This window comes from Lingula anatina, chromosome 5 (genome assembly GCF_051362555.1).
Source record: "Lingula anatina isolate TDL-2025a chromosome 5, LinAna3.0, whole genome shotgun sequence".
In the NCBI taxonomy this organism is placed as follows: domain Eukaryota; kingdom Metazoa; phylum Brachiopoda; class Lingulata; order Lingulida; family Lingulidae; genus Lingula; species Lingula anatina.
In genome coordinates, this window is record NC_141771.1 from 1,536,854 (window position 1) to 1,548,453 (window position 11,600).

The 11,600-nt window shown below is 35.0% G+C and overlaps 2 long non-coding RNA genes across 2 annotated transcripts; one reads left to right on the forward strand and one right to left on the reverse strand.

Moving 5' to 3' along the window:
- Positions 1-2,608: 2,608 nt before the first annotated feature.
- LOC147761449 (uncharacterized) lies at positions 2,609-7,017 on the reverse strand. The gene is made up of 2 exons (XR_015334409.1): positions 6,832-7,017; positions 2,609-2,840 (listed from the first exon to the last, which is right to left on the reverse strand). It is a non-coding gene; the product is annotated as an uncharacterized LOC147761449 (long non-coding RNA).
- A 2,218-nt stretch (positions 7,018-9,235) lies between these two features.
- Positions 9,236-11,560, forward strand: LOC147761450 (uncharacterized). The gene is made up of 4 exons (XR_015334618.1): positions 9,236-9,698; positions 9,940-10,033; positions 10,431-10,585; positions 10,767-11,560. It is a non-coding gene; the product is annotated as an uncharacterized LOC147761450 (long non-coding RNA).
- Positions 11,561-11,600: the final 40 nt, after the last annotated feature.

The window sequence follows — 11,600 nt, forward strand, 5'->3', positions numbered from 1 at the left end:
TTGGAAAGTACATAGTCACATTTTCCTGGTTTCCGTGCACACTGTTACGGCCTATTTATATACTTGTATATGTTTTTATTTAAATTGATTCACAATAAGATGTTAATGTACATGTTCAGTTGCGCATAGTAGCATATTATTTTGACATAATAGTTACATTACAAAATGAAATACAATTATATATATATATATATATATATATATATATATATATATATATATATATATATATATATATATATATATAAATCCGTATTTGCATTTTATTCTGACTTTCAGAGCATGAAAATAAGTAGTAGGCTTAATTATAAATTTATAAATACGGTCTTTTATCAGTCTATTAATAAAAAAAGTGTCGCACTTCTAAGTCAAGCGAGATGTGTGATAGAAGTGGGTAGTTTTGTTTTATATTGTAAAATGGCTGGGGTTATTAGTAATTTTATCATTGGTCAGTGGAAATATGATTTTTGGGATCAAAGAGAATTGTGTTTTATATATTCGCCATTGAAAGTATTTTAAATGATTTGGATAAGCTGTTTCTTATTTTAGTCACATTGACTGTCAGTGTTAATAAAGGACTAATATATTGTATACAATTATATGTTTTTGCTTTTCTCTTTTTTGCATGTCTGAAACCTATACTGCGATTTCTATGTGACTAGCTCAACTGAAATTTAAGCGAAAAGGTCGATGGAAAAATTCTATAATCGGACTGTTTATCTACATTTACCATAACAACCTTAAATGAAGCTGCTGATAATTCTTGAGTCCAAAATTGAATATATTTTACCGACGAAGCGCTCAAATCACATTATCAAATAATAAGATGTTTGTCAAGTTGACCTATTTCACTGCTCTGGGGGTTGCAATGGAGACTAAATCCAGCCCTACGTTAAATAGATAATTAACACATTTTAACATGTTTTAAATAGTTGAAGAACAGAGGGTCATGGAAAACAAATATTATAGCACTCGTGGTCCACACTTTCCCTGGACACCTTTGCATTGGAAAACTGAGACCACAAACACTAGTACTGCGAGAGCTATAGTTTGTTTTAAAAAAATTCGAAAAAGAAAACATTATTCTTTGCTTTTAAGGACGTCAACTACATGTTCAGCGACAAATCTACCTCCGGCGGTTGAGAATACAGACCGTGATGAAACGGTCGAGAACATGTCTTGAGCGCATGACTGAAGTCCATTGTTGTCACAACCAAGTTAAGCAGGGTCTTACTGAGCCAAGGTGCGACCCGCCAGTCACGTTGAGTTACGTTTAGAAAGGTTGTACGTCAGCCCGCCACAGATACACTACAGTACATGTATACATGTAAGTTCAGTACGTACATTCAGCACTGCATTTAAATTATACTGCTGTAATTTTTTAATTTACCCTCATGAAGGACAATGTTGCATACTTTGTTAAAAATCGTAAAGTTGAGTAGATTGTGTTAGTGCTGATGCCGGGGTAGATTGTGACTTGTACATGCCATCTGATGCAATGTGCAAAGACGAGAGACTCAGGAAAACGAAAGCCCCAAAAAGCACGTGAGAACGTGAAGAACTTTGAAAACTGATAAATTCAACAAGTTTGACTACTTTTTTATTCTGAGGCAATACCCTCAAGGCTCGATGAAAGAAAAAGATAATTAAGAGTCTTCCTTCAAAACGTTCGATGGTAATTCGTACAAGGTTTCACGATTTCAGGACGTCGTTCAAAGCCAGACCCTCGTGAAGAAATAGGATTTTAAAGACTGGCTGGTCAGAAAGAAAATGGTGCAGTTTTTTTTTTCTCAATGCGCGCGAAAGTGACAGTGGTGACCGACAAGATGATAGTGGTCACCGACTTTAAATATGACGTCATCTGGATTTCAGCAAAATATATATTGGGATGAAAAATGTTGGCAACCTGTTTGCAGTCGTGTTTTGCTTGACATAGTCAATAAAACAGTATATTTATCTAGAACAAAAGTGAAATTCAAAAATAATTAAACGGGTCGATAAATGGTGTAACCTTCATCAACAGGGTCCATAATTCAGAAACGGGGGTGCAGAATCAGGTTGTGAGGAACGCTCTAGATAAACAGGACAGTTACACCGTGCGGAACCAACTCAACATATAAATAACAAAGCTAATATAAACTTTAAGACTCAAGATAAGCAAAGTTCTGAATCTGTTTGTTTTGAAATTGCTCAAAAAGTTAAATTACGTGAAAACTGATTCACCATAAAGACGGGTCCATCTTTGAGAAGATGCTGATCACTTGTGAAAGTTGTTAAAATTTGAAACTTAATTCTGTAAAATTAAGAATGGGGGAACTGAAGTTGTTATTTTTGGGCTGGCACTGAAAATCTTCCAAAAATGATGATGATTAATATATTGTACCCTTAGCTCTAATGCTATTTCCAGTTGTGGCACCATCTTTATGATGACCCTCGAACTAAACTTAACTTAGAATCTGTAATTGCATGTGTTACTAAAAACGAGTTGACGCTTGATTGTTATGAAATACAACAACCAAAACACAATGTGAGCATGAACATGTTTTAAATGCCCTAAACATTCATCAATACGTTTTCATTAATATGCAAGATAAAAAGACAACTTGGGACAGGTGTTATGCTTTATTTCTTAAGCGCTGACAAAATTTTGAAGAGTATTTGTGAGAAATTTGAAGAATAAGATTAAGTTTTAAATTTGCATTTGTCTATTCATCGGAAATGTCGTCCAGGCACGTAGTAAAATATGTTAGAGCGGTTATAAAGCACAGGTCACGTGGTTGATGTCGTCAACGGCGCACGCTGCAAGGCGTTAAGGGGACCTTCCCAATAACCCCGCCTACCTGAAATGAAAGAAAACATTGTTTTTAGTGATCATTATATAAGACATATATGATGACTTCTTTGTGTTTCGCTCACGATATATTCGATAGTACCATAGTCGATATACATGTAATTCTGTCTGCAGCGTTTGTTAGTCATATATCTGTGAGAACAATCACGTATTCTAGGTAGAGCCCTTATTAATATTATTGAGATGATAACACAGTTACAAAAGATACATAAAATCAATTAAGAATATCAGTTTTGCAAGTTAATCTCGTAAATAATTTTCATACTACATATTTTTCTTCAACTTGACTAGTTATTTACCAGCTGTTAGGAAACTGAAGCTGGCAAAACCCACGTATACACGCTCAAGGTTAAAAGATATTGGAGGTTATGTTTTCACCCCTGCTTGTCTGTCTGTCATCAACATAACTCAAGTTATGGACCGATTTTAATGAAATTTTCAGGAACTGTCAGAAGTGGGCCAAGGAAAATACGATTATTTTTTGGTGGTGATCCGGATCAATAATCAATCAATAATCAAAAATAATAATAAAATCAATGCCTTGGCGGAGGTCTGCGCTCTCGGAGTGCTTTTCTAGTTACATATATAAACAAGGCAGCAAAGCTGTCAAATGTACAGACAAAAAACAGAAAATAAAGATGCAAAAAAGGTCATTTTGTCCATTTTGATGCAATAATAAATAATGCTTATAATAGCACTGTCAGTCAACACTGAATTTTAATCTTGCACAACAGGTAACATGGTCAATAACAGGAGCAGACCCAGAGATATTTTCTGACAGTATTACAAAGTATCTATGTTGATCCATCCTCCATTTTGATGGTCTTCCAACAGAAAAAAATAGATACCGGTCAATATAAACTTAATAACCTGACTGTCTTCCGGAAGACCCAGAAGATGGTCTCAATCCACCCCTTCAATAAGATTACAGTTTCAGGACCATAAGAGTTCAAATTCACATTATGAAAGTCTCAATATTTGAAAAATGATGACAGTGCATAAAATAATATTACATAATGTTTAAAGACATAAAAAACAATACAACTGCTTATGTAGAAATACAGAAAATGTGCAGAGCCCCAGGCAGATGAGAGTTAAAAGTCACAAATGCAAGTGTTTGAGAAAAAATTATAAAGGAAAACAACAAAACTAGAAAAGCACTTTGAGAGTGCAGACCTCTGCCAAGGCAGCAATTGTTGATTATTATTGATAATTGATTGATTATTGATCCGGACCACCACCAAAAATTAATCATTGTCCTCTTTGGCCCACTTCCGACAGTTCCTGAAAATTTCTGCAAAATCGGTCCATAACTTTTTTGTGTTATGTGGATGACAGACAAACAGGGGTGAAAATATAACCTCCTTGGCAGAGCTTGAGGTAAATATAATTCCAATGAAGATGCTATTCAAACTTTTAATCTTCCAGTTTGATATATATATATATATATATTTAAATATTAAACAAAATTTACCTGCATAATTATCACTGCTTCCTTATTATTAATCTAGCAGAGAGCTTTACCTTTGGGAGTTTACAGGGAAATATCAACGAGTGTGCTTTACGTAATCTCATTTAATGGCCTATTAAAGCAAATGACTTTATAACACTGAAATTAATCTAGTGATACCCAAGGGTAATTTACAGACTGACCCACTCAAAGGTCTTCAGGCCCATAAGTCACACCTTAAGAAAAGCACAAAACCATAATGCCCAAAATAGGAGACTACCAATCCTGATGCAATAATACATTATGTTTAACTGCACAGTCAACATCAACTTATGCACAACAGGTCACACAGACGAAAGTAAAAGCATAAGGCTCCAGGCCCATCAGAGTTCAAGTTTATACTTAGAAAGTGCCAGAATGAGAAAAATGAAAATTTCACAAAAAATGCATAAATACAATAAACATGATAATCCAATAGAGCTGGTTTTCTCATGAGCTGAAGGCCAATCCTAAAAATCGTACTTGTAAGGTTAAAATTATAATAAGTGGCACAGTTTTCTTTTCATAATGTTTGCAGTAGCAGTGCAAAAAGATTGTTGTCAATTTTGATGTAACATTACATAATAAATTAGAGAATAATTATCACCAATTTTTGTTTATTGAATATAAATAGGATGGACATGTAGAAAATATGATTACCATTTGGCTTCATGTCCATGGGAGCTCCGAGTCCCACAATGAATATGCCAAAAAGATAATGAATATTACACTAAAATGTATAACTTCCAGAAAAAGAAGCCAATTAGACTGCTTTTCTAACTCAGGCTGCATTTTAGTCCTGTGTTTCTTTTTTGAAAGTTTGACAGTCATAAGTAACACGGTTTTCCCATAATGGTCATCAAGGCAGCAGCACCAAAAATTGTGTTTTCTTCTATTTTGATGCAACATTACATAATGCTTAACAGCATAATGACCATCGATTTTTAATAATAAAATATAAGTGTCATGAATTTTCACAAAATGTGACTAGCATGGGTCTTCAAGCCCGTGGAGGTTCTAATTCACACCTTGGAAATGCCAATATGTGAAAAATTAAATTTTCACAAAAAACTGTTTAATTGCCAGAAAAATTTACCAAACAGACTGCATTGCCTACTGAAGCTGTATTTTAGTCCCATGTTTCTTTCCTGCAAGTTTGAGAACAGTAAGTGACATGATTTTCCTTAAATGGTCATCATGGGAGCAGTGCCCAAAATAGGGGTTTCTTCAAATTTTGATGGAATATTACATAATGTTTTACAGCATAATGACCATCAATTTGTAATTATAAAATATTAGTATCATGGTTATTCAGAAAATGTGACAAGCAAAAGTCTTCAGGCCCATGGAAATTCAAAGTCACATATTGAAAATGCCAAAATGTAAACAAGACAGCACTGTTCTGAAATGGGCTTATTTCCATTTTTAACACTTTTTTAACATAAAACAAAATAATCAGTTTACTGCCATTTTTATATGACCAATGAAGAAAATTGATGAGATGGGAAAAGTATCAATAGAACAGTGTTAAATGTCCAACTTCCTCCATTCTGAGATTCTGAACATAATGGATGAATGCATCTGACAAACTGCAATGATATGAGTTTATTTCCATTTTTGACACTTTATTACACAATACATGATAACAACATCATTTTTAAAAAATCAACTAACAATGTTGTAAAGATGCAGGAAATGTCAAACAAACACTTTTACGTATCTTATTAGTTCAATAATGAGACTGTTAACATGCCTAAGAATTGAATGTGAGGAAATGTGAAAAAACAGCATAACTTCTAAAATAATGAACTGATTATGCTGATTTTCAAACTCAACCTGCGTTTTAGTAAGATTGGCCCCTCCTGTGAGTATAATGACAATTGGCCAATCTGTTTTTCTTATATTGTGTTATCAGTGTTACATATATACTGAAAAAACAGCATAAATTCCCTATAAGTGACCCGATCGTGCTGATTTTCGAACTTGACCTGCGTATTATGAATATTTATCAGTTCTGTAAGTTTCAAGCCAAAAAGTAAAATGGTTTTCCACTTATCGTGTTATCGGTGCTGCAAATATGCTGAAAGACGAGAAAAAATAGCCTAAATTCACTAAAAATGACCCAATCACGCTGATTTTCGAACTTGATCTCCGTATTATGTATATTCATCAGTTCTGTAAGTTTCAAGCCAAAAGGTAAAATGGTTTTCCACTTATCGTGTTATCGGTGCTGCATATATGCTGAAAAAAGTGAAAAAACAGCATAAATTCCATATAAGTGACCCGATCATGCTGATTTTCGAACTCGACCTGCGTATTATGAATATTCATCAGTTCTGTAAGTTTCAAACAAAAAGAAAAAACAGTTTTCCACTTATCGTGTTATCGGTAAAAGTGCACGGCGACGACGGCAACGACAGACGCAGATGACGGCTATATGTACAGACACATCAGACACATCACAAAATCAAAATCTCAACATGAAACTCACCCTAAGTAAGGCTTTGGTACGTATTGTGTGTATCCGTTCCTTCTGCTGTAGTCATACCCCACCCCTGCATAGCTGTTGTAGCCGTAGCTGTGATATCCGCTGCTGGTGCCATAGTCGTCTGGTTTATAACCATATCCATATCTGTCTGGTTGATAGCCATAGTAGGTCCTTAATCAAAATATAAAAGACGACTTTTCATTTTCAAGGCCTGGAATATGAAGCGGGAAAATCCCACTATTCAAATAAGTTCTGCTCCTTTTAATCTTGCTTAAAATTGCATCATAAAAGCAGAGTTTATGGTTTTCAATATAAAAAGTTAACAATAAGGATTAGGGTCAACACTAGTGGAAATGCAGGCTTCTGGGGGAATAAGCAGACGAGAAAAGAAGCATATGACAATGTGGAATACATGTAATTGTAAAGTCAAAAACTGCAACATACTATTTAATAAAGGTCTTCGCCAAAGCCCATAGTATTACAAAAGACACGAGAGAATCGAAATTTGGAATCAGACAATGTTGATTCCCAGAACTACAAAGTATAAAAATGCACACTCGTCGAGTTTTTTACTAACTCTATCAGCACTAGAATGTAAGATGTATTGGTCTATTGCAGATTCCACAACAGGTATATGCCATACAATAATATATCTCCCTCTTTCTCTCTCTTTCCCTCATCCTTTGCTATAAACATCTCATATACCAGAGCAAAAGATTATATAAAAACCTGTATTCTGAGAATTTACGTAAGGTAGTGACGTCATCATTGCGATTGCTCTGATAGAGTTTTCTGAATAGTAGACAAAAGAATCATCTTAATCATTTGAACGCTACATACGTACATGAAAAATTGTGATTCTTTGCATTACTTTCCTTTCTATTTTAATGTTCTTGGCGATTTGTACAGTATGCAAGACTTTTATAAGCAATCTCTCTTATTCTCACTCCCTTACCTTTCACCAGTACTATTCCATCCCATGGAGGCAACCACGGTCAGGAGAGCAGCTGGTAGAATCAGACTAGTTGAAGGCTACATGTAGTATAAATGCCTATTAACAGTAGTTAATCTCTCTTTCTCTCTCTCTCTCTCTCTCTCTCACCTTTGATCAAATTCTGGCGGCGACCACGGCCAAGGAAAGCTGAGAGTAGAATTAACCCAGGACATATTTTGTAGGACGACCGCGGGCTCATCCTGTCGGTGTTCTGACTGATACTCCGAAATGCGATCTGACACACACCTTGAAAACGGGTAGTGTGGTCCGATATATCGGTTATTTCAGGTTCCTTATGTGCGGAGTCTGGTTGTTGGGTAGGCCTGAGTGCGCGCGTCTTCCGAATCTCCCTCTCTATCTCTCTCTCTCTCCACACACACACACACACACACACACACACACGCACACACTAACTCTCTCTCTCTCTGTCTCTTTCTTCACACACACACACTATTACTAGTTGACTTAAAATGCTTGTCAAACTGTTTCCGATTAGTTTAGTTTGAATCGTACCGTCTAAAAATGTTATGTGTAAGTTAAAACTGGGACTGGGAGAAATGACATTAGTCTTCAGTATTTCATGTCTTAACTGATAATGATGGTCCTGCTTTTGGCAGTTTTTAATTTAAACAAATCCTCTCTCCCTCTTTCTCTTTCTCTCTCTCTCGCTGTGTGTGTGTCGTGTGTGTTTGTGTGTCGTGTTTTCTTCAACTTCTAGGTGTCATATGCAAGCTCAGGCTTCCTAACAGCTGCACTACTGACCCCGTTTTTTCTTTATATTTGTCAGCGTTGGCTGGCGTGTTTTTAAAATATTAATCAATTCCGTGCCTTAAGAGCGCGTCCATGAGAAAGCCAGACAGATCAGTCAGAAGGTGGCAAGGTGGGGGTCAACAGATTTTAATAATTTTTGGTGTGGTAAACCATCAACATAAAAGATATTGTGAGCCACTGGCTTTCTTATTTTGGATCATTAGTTTTAGAGATATGGGGGCAGATCTTTTATTGGCAATTTTGCCAAAATATAGCACTTTTTAGCTCTTGAAAAGTTATAATTTTAAATATTCTTTTAAAAAATCATGTACAGCATAAGGAATTATTAAGGTAAGCCACATGATAGGTTAAGGAAAGACCTTTAATACCCAGTACAGATTTTTTGAAAAGGCACTGTCATGACCACACAAGGTTGATTCTAATAAGGCATGTTTTCCGTATGCTTGACCCCCTCCCCTTCTTTAAATGCACACAACTTCTTTTTTGCAGGTTTTATCCATATAATTTTGGTATGTGCTGATAGAAAAGGGTTGAAAAATAAATTTTGTAAAATAAAATCTGTGTTAAACCTTGTAAAATAAGAACTACAACAATTTTAAAAAGGGCCTAAAAACGAATATTTTTATACTACTTTAATGCTAAACTGTTTCTTCAACTAAATAAATAAGTCAAAACCATGTATAGGTTTGTGAAAAGCCCTTAAAATAATTATGTTTGCCCTGCAGACGAACTTATGAAGCGAAAATGCATTTTTTAAATTTGTTTATGTTGTAGAAACTAAATGTAAAATAACGATGCTAACTCTGTGACCTATTTTCAACATGGCGGGTACTAGGATTATCACCGGAGCAGCTGTGGAGCAAAGCACATCGTCTTCACAGTGTTAAAACATAATACTTTCTTAAATTTATGAAGAACACGCACTAGAGATGCTTAAGTACATCTCAGAAGGATTGGTGTGCACCAGAATATAACAAGAAATGACCATAGCAGCTGGTCGTCCTTAGAATGTGCATTTTTTGGTTGAACCACTTCAGACTGTTGTCAGGCTTGGGTTCCTCAATATATCCATCTCATCGATTTAGCTCTGGATGTTTGTTGTAAGGTAAGTGATCAGTGGTGGCATACATATACTAGAATCAGATACACTAAAAACTCAAACCAGTTTAAATAATACGTTTGAATATTATTCAGTAATGTAAAGAATATAAGCAAATTTTAAAGACATACTGGTATATTTCAATTCACAGAGTTTTACTTGATTTCTGTTTCATGGTAAACATGTATGCTGAAAAGAATTAACTGTGTATCTAACTTATGAAGTATATTTTTGCATTAAATTCTAGGGCTTTGTTACATGTGTTATCATAACACAAACAGTTAAGGACTATGCTGAGCTTGAAGACAGCTTCATAAGAAATTTCTTACCCAGAGTCAAAGGTATGTAACACACATTCAGCTTCAAGTTTTGGCATTTTAGGGGATGTTACTTGTGCCAGTTTTTTACATTTTAGTTTTATATTCACTTTGCAGATTTGTGTGTTTACAATGAAGTTGAAGTTAACCGCCTGTGCTTCAATTTTCAAGACTTACATATATTACACAGGACACTTGTAACTAAAGGTACTTATGTAAAATCAGGAAAACTTTGCGGTCCATTATGTTGTTCATGTTGCTTTGCAAGGGGGCGTGCCAGACAATTAAGCTGATTACAACGACTGAGCCAGAGTGTGATTCTCCGCTGAGATAGATTGATCCTGCTACGATAGTTTCTATTCTGAACACAGTAAGCCTCTGTTGTTGTAAAGCATTTATTGATGTTACGTTTATTTTTCAGAATTTACATCCTAGGCCTGTATGTGAACCTTGACCTGGACAATCTTACAGACAATAATAGAAAAGTCACCTGAAATTGCACAGGCAAATTCATCAGATTCAGATGTGAGCACCAACTTTGTAATGCCTGGAACACTTCCATGGAGAAGAAAAAAGGTTTACCTTTTTTTCATTTGTTTCTTTTTATATCATGAAATTCTGGTAGCTACAGTCATGCATATTTGATTTCTTTTTTTACATTTATGCAATATGTTTGATCAGAATATTATTTAGTAATTGTTCTTATACAGCAATTAACATGAGTTTAAAATATGTTTAATACATTTTCTTTTGACAGCCTGTCCTGCCATCTTCAGGTAGACGCAGTAGTGGATATCCTGGCAAACCTCTATTGGACTTGGAGGAGCCACCTTGGGACAATCCCCCATGACAAATGTGCATCTTTGTCTTGGCAATCTCATTCAGTTTTGTAGGAAAGGAGGATTGGCGCCATTGAATTTACAAATATTGACAATTGACAGTTCAGTCACACTAAACTATAGTGGCATGTTGCTTCAAGTTACCACACTTATTCTAAGATTGCTGAATTATCATTACTGTAGGAGACCCTGGATCTCTCAACCAGAAGAAGAAACTTGGGGATCAATCAGTTATAAGATTAAAATCTGTGGAACACTACCCATCACTGTTGTGTTCAGTATATGGAAAAGATGGCCGTGATATAGGAACCTTGGAGATTCATAACTTGATTTCACTCCTGTAAAAAGTTACTGCTTTGTTCTTTTACTGTCCAATTGATAATATGAAAATAAAGTACTCCTCCTGTCATTGTATGTTGCTGACTCTGTTTTAATTTTCTTTATAGATAAAGAATATAGATATCAAGATATCACATGTATTTACAAAGCCTATGAATCATTAGAAAGGAAAAAGAATGGTTGAAAAATGCAATATAAATCATTTCAAGTGGATTAATTAGTGTTGCACTTGAGAAAACTGATAAAATGAGACAGTCATTCCCTTTTACCTTTAGAAAAATCATTTGTAATTTTTTTTCTCTATTGCTCCCTGAAAATAAGGTATATACACAATGCTGATGACACTGGATATGCACAGTAATAACTTATTAAATGGAAGGGGGGGGGATAACTTGTAATTTAAATTTATTCAG